The sequence below is a fragment of the Topomyia yanbarensis genome, chromosome 2 (assembly GCF_030247195.1).
Source record: "Topomyia yanbarensis strain Yona2022 chromosome 2, ASM3024719v1, whole genome shotgun sequence".
NCBI classification, from domain to species: Eukaryota; Metazoa; Arthropoda; class Insecta; order Diptera; family Culicidae; genus Topomyia; species Topomyia yanbarensis.
In genome coordinates, this window is record NC_080671.1 from 57,090,906 (window position 1) to 57,107,204 (window position 16,299).

Here is a 16,299-nt window from a genome sequence, read left to right on the forward strand (position 1 = left end):
AACTATGCAAATTCTAAGCTCGATCGATGAAACTATATTTTTGCGTCCACGGTTCAAAGTTTACATGGGATTTCGTATGGGGAAATCGACTTTTACAAAATAATTCATCCAAGAGTCACCCAGTGCCTCCTAAAAATAAAACAATGTAAAATTTTTGTAAAAAATTTATCAAGGAAACAAAGTCTCGAAGACTGCAAAACGATTTGAAGACTGTGGAAAAAGTTATTGAACAAAAATCGACTTTCAATTTTCATAGCACCACTGCTACCGACGGTCGAATTAGATACATAATTGTTGAATTGTCTAATTGTGTATATAATAAGCCCCAATTTACCTCTTAAAACTATTAGAATATAAAAATCGGAAGCAAAAATCCGACGGAGATCCTTCAGCCAGGCACGTAGCCAGAGGGGGGGCTAGGGGGCTAAAGCCCCTCCCGAAATTTTTCAAAATTGAATTTCAAAAACCGGCGACTTTTAACAAAATTTGTTGCTCATTTGGTTTGAACAAATCTTTGAGAAAAAGTTGAAGAAGGCTATTTCTAACCACCAAAGGCAATGATCACGAAATTCAGTCACTTTATGCTTTTGCTCGAGCCAGTGCGACGCGAACGACAAAAATAGTAACTTTTATATTGTGTGTCTTGCCTAAAGAATAAAAGAAACTGTTACTATAATTGTTGCTGTAGTAATCTGTCGAGAAGCAAGAAGTGGTGCTCCAGCCAAATACGGTGATTATAAAATTATTGATGATTCGCTTAGGACCGAGTATACATAATGTGGAACATTTCCTGAAGGTGTAAATGGAGGTTGGACTTTCGGAAGCGAGTTCTACCATGTCAGGCATTTAGCGCTCAACAAATTAGCCCAGACGAAACCATTCATTTCGAACAACTTAAAACACATGGTTGAGTGTGACAATGCTATAATTAAGATCCTCCTATATATGGACGTTGAGAACATCAATGTTCCGCTACAAGATCGGATACCGCTTACTCGCAGATTAATGTCACATTTGGGAGAAATGGAATCCATTCGGAAGGATAATTATTGAGAGCGAGAAGCAAGGAAGAAATCAGATATTCGCAAACATAAAGGCAAAATTGACGAATTGACATAAAGTTTTGCAAAAGTTTCACAGGAAACGGATAATTTGCTGTGATTTGAAAACAGATAACTCTAAATAAAGCCTCTTTTGCAAATTAGATGTAAGTGCGATGTGTTCTCTTCCATGTGTCGGAAGCAAGTGATGCTGAAATTATTAAGCTCACCTGTGTTTATAGTTTCTAGTTATTTTGGTGGTGTCAATGATATATTTGCCTAATTTTACGTAAATTGGAAGCATTCACTAATCAGTGCTAAGTAATTTTCTTTCGATTAGTGAACAAGTTCTGAGCAGTTTCGCTCAGTAGATTAAATTCTGGGTAGTTTTCATTAGTAGATTAAATCATTGAAATATATTTTACATTGTCCAAAAACCCATGAAATCCGAAATAATACATTCAAATGTTCAAATATAATATTTACTTAATCTAGGTAATCTTCTCAAGTTCCAACGGTTTTGCAAAATTCTGAACGTCAATGAGCTAATGATCTTATTCTTGCATTGTAGTGGAATCAGTAGTTTTTTGCACTCACTTTACATTTTGACTTTTACTATAGTTTCAGGGATCTAGGAACATCAGTCTACGATATTTTTAATTCGTAAGTCCAATGATATAAAAGTATCTAAAAAGAATCTACTTAAATAAATAAATAGATAGTTATTCTCAGTTGCCTGATAATATTGTCGAAGATAGTGTTTAACCCATTCCCCACGAGAGTCAAATGAAAAAACATGTGTTTTTCTCAGGATTGTTATAATTACGACATGATCAGTATCATTTAAACAGAAAATTTCATAAAGTTGAGTTAACGCATACTTCGGATGAAGTCACAGAACTAGTAATAGTAGCCTGATCATGAAAATAGGAGTTGAAGTTCACTTTGTTCGGACATTCTTTGCAACGATAAACTTGGATTTCACACTGATATATTCCTATCCATGGAGACAACCTTGACGTTGGTTTCGTTCTCCTGTTTAGCAAATGTGTGTAAAGTTTCGTTAGGCGGGTTTTTGGATATTTTTGTACTCATTCCAATTTAGCGTCTTCTACACCTTGTAAACGTGTAGTCTAGAATGCGTAGCATTTTCAATCAGCTCTAAATATTTTGATCTCTTGAAGAAATCTTGAAGAATCTTGAGAGAAATTTGTAACTTATAAACTAATAATAATCAAATTTAATTCATCGATGCACTATAGCTTTTCTTGTAACAGACAACATATTCTTAGGGTTTTTTAGTGTCTATTGTCTTAGTTATGGAATTGTTTTCACTAAGAACATTTCATAATTACATTCAGTTTACTGTGAATATCTCAAGTCATCAGAATTTATACATTTATGCAATAATTTTCAAGCCCCTCCCGAAACAAAATCCTGGCTACGGGCCTGCCTTCAGCATAGTAATAACTTCAAAAATGTTCACAAACTCGGCAAGGACCTCCAGGATAAAAATCGGTTAACAATAAAAAAATCGTTCGCATCCGTATAACGTGATGTTCAAGATTAAAAGTCGGCTAACAAAAACTAATTTGTAAGGTTTTTATACTCAAGGTTTTTTATCCGGCTCTTACAGAGGAAAATCATATCCGGTTTTTCTATTATAATATAATTGAAGGGGGTTTTACGAAGCATTTTTTATTAATTCCAATTATAGGTTCCAGAGTTACGGGTTGAAGAGTTACGTTTGAAATTCCCTTATAAATCGGAATCAACATGTTACCTAAAAGATGCAAAACTTCATAAAATGTGTTCTAAATTGCTTGGATTTCTAGCTTCAGGTCACTGATGCTCAATCAAACCATTGACCGCTTTGGACACCCCCGCCGGAACCGGCAGCTTCGGAATTGTGTTTAAGTTACTGAATTGAATGCACAACTGCATAAATGTTAAATGTCAAATGAAAGCCACAACATCCTTATTGACTGCTATTGAATTCCATTTAAATCGGAGTTGTGGTTCCTGTATTACGTACAATGCGAAATTCCTATGTAAACCAGTATAATTATTATTTCTAAATGATGCAAAACTAATTGAGATGAGTTCTAAATTGCTTGAAATTGTTTATTGCGAGCTTCGTTCTCACAATCTCAATCTTAAATGAATGGTATATTAGTCTTTATCTTATCTTATCTAACATGAAAAAATTTTCAGTGCATATTTTTTCGTGCAGAAATGTTCATTGTCTGTTATTCATTCTCAGAAAGTTTTGCTGTATAAAATACAGTAATCGAACAAAATTTTTTTGAAATTATTGTACGTCTGCGCCCTTTTAAAAAGTGTAAAGATTCGTAAAAATCTACGATGGTCGGTCACGATTTTAAATATTTTCGGAGGGATCTTCGTGGAATTCCTCTTTTATTAAAATCTGTCCCTTTTTCGATGATGGTATTTACAACCCCTTTTTCTATATAAGTTCGCAACGAATTCGCTAAAACAGGCTTTTGATGCAATTTTCGATGCATCTACTAGGTTGACTATTTGAACAACAGTATTTAAACTGCAAAAACCTGGGAAATAATAAAATTCTAAACAGATAACGAATGGTGTTCTATTTTTACGTCGCGTGGTTTTTTTAAATAGCATCCCCGTTAAACTGTCAAATCTATTTACATCACATAACTTTTCATGACACGAAGTTGGTAATGCTTATTAATACATTATGACTAGACTAGTGCCCACCGCTAGATGACAGCATCTTAATCATAACTTGGAGGTTAGTGGCGCAAATATGAAACGTCAACGCCGCGGTCTCATTGTTTTGTCTTCAACTGTATACACACTTATCCTCAGCTACTCATTGCAACTAAAACGCTTTTACTCATAAATGAGTAAAATTTGTTTGATTGTTCAATATGATGTCTGATCGAAGTAGGTCATCTCCATCCGACATCGGTACTTCATCATTCCGACTACTATCACCTACTTTTACTCATTTTTGACAAGGTACGGTTTTTGTCAGCAACGCGTCAAATCTACTCATTTGTGCAAAAACCGTACCTTGTCAAAAATGAGTAAAAGTAGGGGAAGCTATTAGGAATGATGTAGTACCGATGTCGGATGGAGGTGACCTACTTCGATTAGACATCATATTGAACCTTCAAACAAATTTTACTCATTTTTTAGTAAAAGCGTTTTAGTTGCAATGAGTAGCTGAGGATAAGCGTGCATATCTCTCTGGCGTATTGTAAAATTTGATGTCGAAGAGCTTCTAGATAATGCAAAGGTTACGATCGTTTGTCTTCTACTTATCAAACTGTTGTTGATTTCCAACTGAGAAAATATCCCAGCAACACACAAAAGCTAGTGGCAAACAATAAACTTGTTTATCACGAATCAATTTTTCTTCGCATTTTCCATAACAGAAAGAAAATCCCATGAAGCTCTACTAGCTTCCATTTTACTATAGTATGCAAACAGTAAATCTTTATTATAAACAAGTCCTCGTTCGGGAGTGAATTTCTCTGTACTTCTTTACACACAGTATAAAGTTCAACCAAGCCGATTTCTACGGATTGACCTATTGAGTATCGTTTACAAGCTGGAGAGATTATGGCTAGGAGAATATACTTTTATTTATTCTTATCGTTACCTTCGAAAAGGCAAGGAACACGTATACCGAGCTCAAGCAGATATTTGGCAAAGGAATAATCGTTCATTTGTTGTTGACATATCCATAGTCCAGATCAATGTCATCCATAATCGCTATATCGTTTTGCACCCAACTGGGTGAATTAATAAAGTGATATTAAATCGAGCGAATTAAATTCCCTCTTGGTAGACACAATGATTATTGTCCTTTGTATCCCGCTTGCATTCCAATAGCTCGCTCCGCCAGATCGGCAGACCGGAAAGCACCAGCAAGAGTTTCACTTTAAATACAAATTTCACGCTCTATTCACTTTTTATCCTCGACAAAAGCCTTGTTCAGGCATCATCAGCCACCACCGAGTCGAGGAATCGTCCTGGATACAATCATAATTCAGGGGCAAGCCAGAGCAAAAGGTTTTGCTGAACACCGTGCAGCCAAAGCGAAGGGAGCGATAATCTTATCCTACTTAACGGCCAGAAGTGGGCCCTTAGCGATGCGAATTTTCATTCATTTGTTCGCCGCTTCCTGGCTCGACTGCAGTCTCAGATGCCCTTTTTAGGTACGGATGGTGACTGGTGATGGTGGTTGGTACTTAGGGATGGCAGAGAAGTGATATGAGTTATGGTTTTAGTTACTGATTGATATACGACGATTGATTTCTTGGATTTGCTTGCTGTTTTACTGAAGGAACCCAAACAGATATGCGTATAAAGGATAATACCACCAGCAGCGGAAAAATGTTCCCTAAATTGTAAATATAGTGCCATAAATTCTGGAACAATTACATTTTTACGTTACGAAAGCAGGACTATGAACTAAAATACAAAAACAGATATATTTGTTCTTATGTTGTGAACCTCAGTCACGGTTTCCGCCATGTTCTTACCAAATCGATTTTGTATACGTAAACTAGTTCACAACTTTATAAACATTATTCATAGAACCAAAGGTGTTATTCATAGATTTAAGAACATTAGTTCACAAAATCAAAACATTCTAGATATTTTCTCGTGAACTATTTCCCGAAAATCGGAATTTTATACATGAATCCATTTAATCTTCGTGACCTAATCCACGATTCCTAATATAATAGTAACGATCCAATGTCCACGCTCGTGAAATAGTTCATGAAATCGTAAAATATTATTAATGTATTCGTGATATGGTTAATGATTGCTAGTGTAATACACACGACTTACCACTCGTGAAATAGTTCACGAAATAATTCAATATTATTCATGTATTCGATTCCTAGTACATGATTTACGATCTGTTTTGCGTGCTTGTGATATTTAGAAGATATCTCTAATCATTTTCAATTTTATACATCATGCTAATGAAATTTTCACGTGAACTATTTAAAAAAATGGAGTATTATTTGTGGTATCATTTTCCTTCCATGCACTTTTTCATGAAATATTCAGATACGAGCAGTAGATATAAGAACCTCGAACATCGTTATTCATTTGATACGATTCATTGCGATGTCTGTACGGAAAACGAAAAATGCGCTGAGCACCATAAGTCGGGTTCGTGATATAGATCATAGTTTTATGATCCAGCTCTTATTGTCACGTTGCTCCGAGTAAAAAACCGATAATAGCCAAATATAACAGACTAGCTAATAACCATCGCGCGTTGCTGCGACTTTCAACGAAATAGGAGAAAAACACAATTTGTTCCGAAGCGCCATCTGGCGGGCAGATAATCTCAAATCACACACAAACACGCTCCAGAACAAATGCCTACAATGTGTAAATTTTGTCGGAAATCGGTTAAGCCGTTTGGAAATCATATACATACAAACATTGACTTTTATACTTAGGGGGACCCAGGGCTTTTAGGACAGTGGGGGTAAATCGAACCCCCTCGATTTCTCAGAAAATAGTAAGACTTTCTGACTATCGTACATATTCGTGGAAACGCTATTCTGAAACATTAATTTTGAGAGCTGAAGTTGATTCTTTGTTCTTTGTAAAAAGGAGATATGACGTGTTTCGTTGTTTTGCCATTCTCAACACAAAAATCATTATAATGAAAAAACTGTAATTAAAGCAACAAATAAAAGTGAAAAAATAAAAGGTAAATGTTTTGGAATGCTTGTGGCTTCTATTTTATGGAATGATTTTTGTTTGAGTGATAACAGAGATATTTTCGAGACGCTCACCACTTTCGTGCGATATGAGCATACGGGGCTATTCGGACTCCCTATTCCGTCAACCACCGTTCAGCGGCTTGCGGCTGCGCACACCATTGCACAGGCCACAGCAAAGAAAATACATGAGCCGTCAATCGACAGTTGTGACATACCAGATTAAATTATTGTAAAGCAATTTAGTGTCTCTTGTAACTAATTCATAGGTAAACATAATTCCATTGTAAACAAATTAACGAAAAATGACGGCCTGAATAGCCCTGTACGGAGGTCCAAATTACCCCTACATTGTAAAAAGATGGAAAAACGTAGAGGTTTGCAAATCGTCGCCTAGCGCTGCTATTAAGTGGTGCAAATGAACCTTTTATAGCACCAAATTGTAGCTGAGGTTTCAAACTAACAATTAGGACTTTTGACCGGTAACTTTTTTTACATCTATCCACCTAAAAGGGCGATTTACTTAAGTAGGTCCGAATAGCCTCGGGTTTCCCTATTGATTGCGATAAGGCGAAGAAAAATTGCGAATATCATGATAAAACTAATAATAATAATATTGTAATACCGCAAATCGTGTTTTTCCAGAGACCAGAGCTTAAAAAAATTGACATCGCTGCATGAACTTGAAAGAAAACGAAATTCAATTCATGCCCGCTGCGATGAATGAAATTTTTGGTTTGTTTCCATCGTCATTCGTTCTCCCGACGCAGCGCTTTCAGGTACGGACATGTTCGGTTTCAGAAGCAAAGTGAATTTTATTTCTATGCTGGCTCTGAAAGGGATTATCGTTCAAAAGTGCACCAGATATAGATTACGCAGTTCACTTATGCTCGAAAATGTAAAAGATGCTAACTGCTGTCGTCAAACTGTCGACATAATAACAAATGAATGCTTTGGTTGGTGAATGAATTTATATTTCCTCTCCACTCAAGCATTCGATTCTGCATGAAATGTCAGTCAGTTGGAAAGTGAATGAGTGAGGGAGGCGTTGAATCTGAATGTCGGTTTCGGTAAATGCAAGCAGAAATAGGTGACTGATTTTGAAATTTCGTAACACTGCCAGAGACATTATACAAAAAGTATCGTCGCCGAGCCGCTTGTCCATATTTATGTTATTGAAATGATACAATATAATGTACCAAAGTTATGGTCTATTCGCTTCACCCAAATTTCTAAAAAATCGCAAAAAGTGTTTTTTTCACGCTGAAAAACGTGCTCGGACCCATCTCGCTTTAACGCCGAATAAATATATTTTTCCCTTTTTTCTCAAACATTTTTCAAAGTACTGAAATGAATCACTGAATCCATCAAAAGAGTCGATTCAGTTTAGTGAGTGAATCGGGCACGATTCGCTCTCCAAACTGAATCGGTTTGCTCATCTCTACTGCGAACTACGTTTGGGCCTGCACGGAGCCAGTTTGCATCAGTTGATAATTTAGGATTACCAAGAGGTGAACATTGAAGTAAAATTTGCTACTTCCAGGCATTAGCATTCATTTATTCTCTGTGCAATTCCAGCTAGTCCAGATCAGGAAAGGACCAATCAGCGGGCGCTAAAGCTTAAGTTGTAAAATATATTTTAGAGTTTTTGGTGGTGTCCAACGAGAAAAGCAAGAAAAAAATCAATTTTTCGGCATTTTTTTAGAACTTTGGGTGAAGAGAGTTGACCAAAACTTTTGTGCATTAAAATGTATCATTTCAATGAGATTCTGTGAATTTTTCATGCAAAATATTGACAAGCGACTCGGTGATGAAGCTTTTTGTAGAATATCTCTGGAAAAGACACGATTTGCGGTGTTAACTGTCATTCAAAAACTACTTAACCGATTTTTTTTTCAAATTTTGCATACACATTCTATGTAAAAATACTTAACTCCTACGTTGAGTTTTTGAGATAATTTTTCTATTAAGGTTGTTTTTCACTCATTTGAAATAAATATTGATGTCTTTCACGAAAAATTCCACCATTTTTGAGTAAAACACCCCCTGAATCGAAAAATTATATCAAAAACTCTACGTAGAGGTTAGGTATTTTTTATATAGAATGTGTATGCAAAATTTGAAATAAATCGGTTAGGTAGTTTTTGAATGGCAGTTAAAACGCAAATCGTGTTTTTTTTCAGAAACGTTCTACAAAAAGCTTCATCCCCGAGTCACTTGTCGATATTTTGCATTAAAAAATTACAGAATGTTTTTGAAATGATACATTATAATACACCAAAGTTTTGGTCAATTTGCTTCACCCAAAGTTCTGAAAAAATCGCAAAAAAGTATTTTTTATTTTGCTGAAACCCTTACCCTCCCTTAATGGAAATCAGTTTGGGTAGTCAAACTTTAAAATTTTCGGGGGAATCCGGACCCTTATAATCCTCCCCCTGGATCCGCCATTACAAACGTAATTCCTTAGTTTCAAGAATTTTAACAAATATAAAAAAGAAAAGTGGTACGTTCAAACTACCGTTTGTCATATAACCGAAATGATTTAAAAAGTACCTAGTATAACAAAAAGCTGAAAGAGAAACATATTCTCCAGTTCAAAATTTGCGATGAACATCCCTACCATCTGTTGGCTGTGCACTTTTCAAGTTCGCACTTACTGCGTTCCATTCTGTTGGATATGTCACGATATACACATAACCCACCCCAGCCTGTTCGATCAACAAACATGAATTTTCCATGCTTCGGACGGCTGCCGCTGTATATATGCGGTCCTACAACACAATAATCTTGGGCTGGTTTGAATTCATTTACCGTGAGAGTGCGACTTCTGGTCGAACTTTCTCAGCAATATCTCATCTCGTTATGAGCATTGAATGGGATCATTTGTTGTTGAAAATCGAAGCAGTCCGGAATGCGAAACGGAACGATACGAGAAGCAAAAATCAAACATGCGCGCAAGTTCGGTAGAAGAATCGCATTTATCCGGGTATCATATGGTGAATTTTTCTTTCTGTTCGTCCCTGAGAGACCCAAAACGTTGAATAACAATATAATACGTTAAAAAGTGCCACTTGAAAAATTGCGTCGATCGGGGAAGGGGGTTTGCTCGTAAACCTTAACGAAATGGAAATCGGGTTTTAAATCGTTACTGTATGTTTGCTGAAAGGATCTGAAGTTGCATGAAGAGAGTTTTTTATACGATGATTGACTAACATTATTCTTTGATCGAGGGACGAAATACAACAGTTGGTTTAGAGAGCATAATTGCGAGATAATTTCTTCAAGTTATTGAAATGGAATTGTGTAAAGTGGATCTCATTCTAAACAAAGATGAAAGATTTAGTTGGGGTTAACTACCCATCAGTGTGTGTTTTTTATTCGAATAGTATTAATAAAATACATCTAATAATATTTTAGCAGGTACATGCTTGTACGATAGAGCTGAAGGTATTGCATACCAGGGCCAAATTCGCCTCAATTCGTATTTAGGTACCTATTTTAGTGAAACAAACGTACTATGAATATTTGAAAAAACCTGCGCCTCAAATCAGTAACAAAAAACTGTGTACATATCGACATCAATTTTACGTATCACAAAAACAAAATTATAGTGATCCAACATGAATTATTTAGAGCATTCAATATATTTTTGGAAGACTTAAAATACCCCAAATACTTACAAACAACAAATATGTTTCAACTGTAATCCTATATTGATTTTGGTACATCTTCGTCATCAACGAACAATCAACACATTCCTTCTAGCACACGTGCAAAGTCAATCGAAGCGTGATATTTATATTAAACACTTGGCCACGTGCGAACACTCGTAATTAATTTTTTAAGCAAACCCGCACTGTTACCAGATGGTAGGTTGTTATGAGAACAAGATGCTTATCCTTTCAAATAGCCCTATCATGTGATCGGTGGCAAAAAGTGTATCTTGTAGATGGTGTTAAAACAAACTGATATTAACACCCCGCCCAAAACGATTGCCACGTGGCTATACTTCTAGCGAAAGGGCTTGCACAACAGGAAGGAAGCAATAAAAAGCATCGACGGTTTAATATTTGTTTGTTGGTATTTATCCGATGAAATTACAAATTTTCGTTTGCGGAACACGCTCTTGTGGCGATGATTCGATTTTGATTGATTGTACAGCAATATAATAGAACTAAAATTGACGGTTTCGCTATCAAACATCTGCACAGTCAGGATGCTCGCCATACTAGCAAGGGTGCTCAAAAATCCTGTGCGATTTCAATAGCACTTTGAATAAACAAAATCTAATTTACACAGCGTGTGATTGCTAGAGTAGTATGTCTCTGCGCTGCTGGTAGCAACCGATACCGACAGCTTCCCCCCTTGAACATAATACCGGCATTTACCCGTTATACAAAGGGGTGAACACAATAAATTTATCAAATGAAATCAAATTGTCCACCGCTTAAAATGCAATTTCGCCGATATCTAAATCGTCACTTAATTAAACATCAACAAAAAATAGACATCCTGCTGTCAGAATAGAATCTTTAAAAATGTGACACCCGCGTGGTTCGAATTCCCGCAACAGTTGGTATCAAGCTGATCGGCTCTTGGATGGTGGTGTCATGAACAATTAAAACAATCAAAATCATTGCTGGGTGGATTTGTTTGAACCTGTTCTAGTGTTCGTGATGATTTCGGCATTCTCGCAGTAGAACACCCGATTCTAGAGTATTCAGCTAAAGCTGTGAATAAATTTTATTTTTAGTGAAAGATCAATTTTAATCTTAGCTCTTACGATTTATTTTAATTGAACAGACATTACTTACTAGTATACAATTTCAATTTAGGCTGCAAATAAATTTTAGATTGTAAATGAAAATAATTATTTATTAACAGATTAAGGCCGAAGTGGCCTGTGCCGTATACAAAAGATTCCTCCATTCTACTCGGTCCATGGCCGCGCGTCGCCAGCCACGCAGTCTGCGAAGGGTCCGCAAATCGTCTTCCACCTGGTCGATCCATCGTGCTCGCTGCGCTCCACGTCTTCTTGTACCGGTCGGATTGCAATTGAGAACCGTTTTCAGCGGGCTATTGTCCGACATTCTGGCTACGTGCCCGGCCCACCGTAGTCGTCCGATTTTCGCGGTATGACAGATGGGCGGCTCTCCCAACAGCTGATGCAACTCATGGTTCATTCGCCGTCTCCATGTGCCGTCTTCCATCTGCACTCCACCGTAGATGGTACGCAGCACTTTCCGTTCGAAGACACCAAGTGCGCGTTGGTCCTCCACGAGCATGGTCCAGGTCTCGTGCCCGTAGAGAACTACCGGTCTAATCAGCGTCTTGTAGATGGTCAACTTCGTACGACGGCGAACTCTGTTCGACCGAAGTGTCTTGCGGAGGCCCAAGTAAGCACGATTTCCTGCCACGATGCGTCTACGAATCTCTCTGCTGGTATCATTGTCGGCGGTCACCAGTGAGCCCAAGTACACGAACTCTTCAACCACCTCAATTTCGTCGCCACCGATGCAAACTCGAAGCGGGCGGTTCTCATTCTCTTCTCGTGAACCTCTTCCTATCATGTACTTTGTCTTCGACGTGTTGATGGCATGTCCGACGCGCTTGGCTTCTCTTTTCAGTCTGATGTAGGCTTCCTCCATCTTCTCAAAGTTTCGTGCAATAATATCAACGTCATCGGCGAAGCCAAGTAGCTGAACGGACTTTGTGAAAATCGTACCACTCGTGTCGATCCCTGCTCTTCTTATTACACCTTCCAGCGCGATGTTGAATAACAGACACGAGAGACCATCACCTTGCCGTAACCCTCTGCGTGATTCGAAGGGACTCGAGAGCGTCCCTGAGACACGTACTACGCACATCACCCGATCCATCGTCGCCTTCACTAATCGCGTCAGTTTGTCCGGGAATCCGTAATCGTGCATAATCTGCCATAGCTGATCTCGATCGATAGTGTCGTATGCGGCTTTGAAGTCAATGAACAAATGATGTGTGGGCACATTGTACTCGCGGCATTTCTGCAGTACTTGACGAAGAGCGAACACCTGGTCCGTGGTAGATCGTTCGCTCATGAAACCCACCTGGTACTGCCCCACGAACTCTCTTGCAATTGTAGGCGGCGTTCAGCAGGGTGATTGCTCGGTAATTACAGCAATCCAGCTTGTCGCCCTTTTTGTAGACACGACACCTTCCATCCACTCCTCCGGTAAAATCTCCTCCTCCCAAATCTTGGTAATCACCCAGTGCAGCGCTTTAGCCAGTGGCTCGCCACCGTGTTTTAGTAGCTCGCTTGGTATTTGGTTAACCCCAGCGGCTTTATTATTTTTGAGCCAGCTAATCTCCTCCTGGATTTCTTGGAGATCCGGAGCCGGTAGTGTAATGTCTTCCGCGCGTGCTCCCAGGTGCGTTACCATGCCATCCTCGTCGTCTGCTGCATCGCCGTTCAGGTGTTCTTCGTAGTGCTGCCGCCACCTCTGGATCACCTCACACTGGTCCGTGAGAAGATTCCCGTTTGTATCTCTGCACATGTCGGCCTGTGGTACGTACCCCTGCGCGAGCGGTTCAACTTCTCGTAGAATTTCCGTGTGTCTTTAGCGCGGTACAGCTGCTCCATCGCTTCGCGATCTCGGTCTTCCTGCTGGCGCTTTTTGGTCCGGAAAACCGAGTTCTGCCTGTTCCGTGCCTGTTTAATTCTCTTCTGTATTGTTCGTTATGTGGGTTTTTTAAGGGGCGGCTTATAGGGCCTACGCCAACCACCTGTCTCGCCGGTGGGCCATCGTGCCAGGACTGCTTAAGGTCCCACCTGGACACCAGGACAGGTTTACGCCTTCCGAAGAAGGGTAACCCCCCCCCCCCCCTTCCCTGCCAGCATACGACCAAAGTTCCCGCCGGGGTTGGTTACCCGATCTTCACTAAGGTTACTCGTATCCCAGTCGACGCCACGAGGAGGCCAGGGCTAGGAGTTACTGGGCAGGAAGTTAAGGACCGCAAGTGGGGTCTATTTTATGCCTTCAGGGATGAATATAAGCACAATATAAATTTAATTTTAATTTTAATTTTAATCTCCTGCTTCCTGTTAGTTAAATGAATTTGTCAAAGTGATGGGGTTATGTCACGTTATTTGATAGCCCACTGTGATGGTGTCAACCGAATATCAACGCTTGAGTTTTGGCTCAGATTCGTGGTCGTTAACGAGGAGCAGCTTTCCACCTACTTGTACCGAACACATGGCATAGTTTAATTGACATATATTCAAAAAAATTTCATGGGATTGCTTGCAGCCTATGGCTATTTTAATTATTTCATTTTTGTTCGTACGACTAACCTTTCATGCGTATTTCAAAATCTCAGTAGAAGGCTTTGAAGTATGAACTAAACGGAATAATAATTTTTTAACACTATTCGGTCGAATGTAGTTTCGCTAATTTTGTAACAAATTGCGAAGTATGTACGATTAAATCACGGAAATTGTTTTATTTTTACTTTTAAAAGCTGCGCTCTGATTGCTTGTCATTACAGTGAAGACTGATTTTAACAGCCCCCCCCCCCCTCCCCGATATCTGACCCCAATTTTGTCTACTACCGACTTTGTCAGCTTCACCTCAAAATCCGTTTGATGGTCACTGGCAGATAAATCAAGGCAAATTCGAGTAAATCCTATCATGAAAATATTTGTATTATCTTAACCTTCTGCTGCCCAGCCTTATCTTTTGGCGTGGTATGGGAAATTCGTTGTGGAATGTGGAAAACAGGGTTGCCACTGGTACGAAAACCTCTTCGCAACTTTCCTAACAATCATGCAAATACATGGTTTACTGAATCGATTTTGTTGGCTATTTTTGGCAAATTTAAGACTAAGAGAAACGAAAGCAATGAAATTGAAAGACGGATAGGTATGAACTTAGAATGGAAAGCTAGGACTAGGCTGGCTCATATGGACAATATCGAAAGGAAATGTGAAGAATCCTTTGCCTTCTGCTAAGTGGGAGTTGGGCGTTGCACCCAAGTCTATCGCACCCCCGAAGAGATATTGTCATTCAAATACGGCTCAAACTATAGCTCTTTACCACACTGGGTTAGAAACAATAGCATATTCTTGAGTTTCAGCTCTCTGTACATAGGTTTATCTATGTATGGAGAACCAAAAATCCAAATACGCAATTGCAGTACTGCAGGATAATTACATATCAAATGATATGAAGTGCCGTATTCGGATTCACAAATATCACACGAATAATACTCAGCACGCTGAATAGTAGCCATGTGATAATTGAGTTTGCCATGTCCAGTCAGTACCCTGACTAGATTACAGCAATTGTTTCTTGGAAAAATGCAGCAAATTCTTTGACATTTTGACCACTGCCCTCCTTATTCGATCAGAAGCTGTTTTGGTAAAAAGATATTTGCATTTCCCTACTTTAATATGTTAATATTCCAGAAGTAATCAACAAGGTGATCAGTTTATTTTTTTTGTGTAATACTTTATTTAATCAAGTAAAAGCGAATTAATTAAATTTGGCAATAAAAACCATTTCGAATTTGTGCAAGCAATAAGCAAAGTATTGTTTCTATTAGGGTTGTGGCACCAGTAAAACCGGATTCGAAAATCCGGGGAATACCGGTCTAATTTTGGTACGGAATAAAAATAAGTAAATTCCGGTATATTCGGTACCATGCACTACTTTTGATAAAATTATTTCTATATTATAGGGGGACCCGGTGCTATTAAGACAGTGGGGATAATTCGGACCCCCTCGATTTCTCAGAAAATAGCAAGACTTTCTAACTATCGTACATATTCGTGGAACCGCTATTCTGAAACATTAATTTCGAGAGCTGAAGTTGATTCTTTGTTCTTTGTAAAAAGGAGATACAACGTGTTTCATATTTTTGACATTAAAACATCCTTAAAACAAAAGTCATTCTAACATTCTAATGGTAAAAACGGGATTAAAGCAATAAATAAAAGAGAAGAAAATAAAAAGGAAGTGTTTTGGAAAGCTTGAGGCTTCTATTTAATGGAATGATTTTTGTTTGGGTGAAAACACAGATATTTTCGAGACGCTCACCAGTTCAGCGGCTTAAGGCTGCGCACACCATTGCTCACGCCACAACAAAGAAAATACATAGGCTGCCAATCGACAGCTGTGACTTACCAGATTAAGTTTTTGTAAAGTAATTTATTTATTGCTTCTTAAGGAGTGTCTTTTATAAATATTTCATAGGTAAACATAATTCCGTTGTTAAAAAATTAAAGAAAAATGACGGTCCGAATTACCCCTACATTGTAAAAGGATGGAAAAACGTAGAGTTTTGCAAATCGTCTCCTAGCGCTGCCATGGAGTGGTGCAAATGAACCTTTCATGGTACCAAAATATAGCTGATGTTACTAACAATTAGGACGTTCGACTGGTAATTTTTTTTTACATCTATCCACCTAAAAGGGCGATTTGCTTAAGTAGGTCCGAATAGCCCTGGGTTCCCCTATATCTAACTTATACCTAAAACTT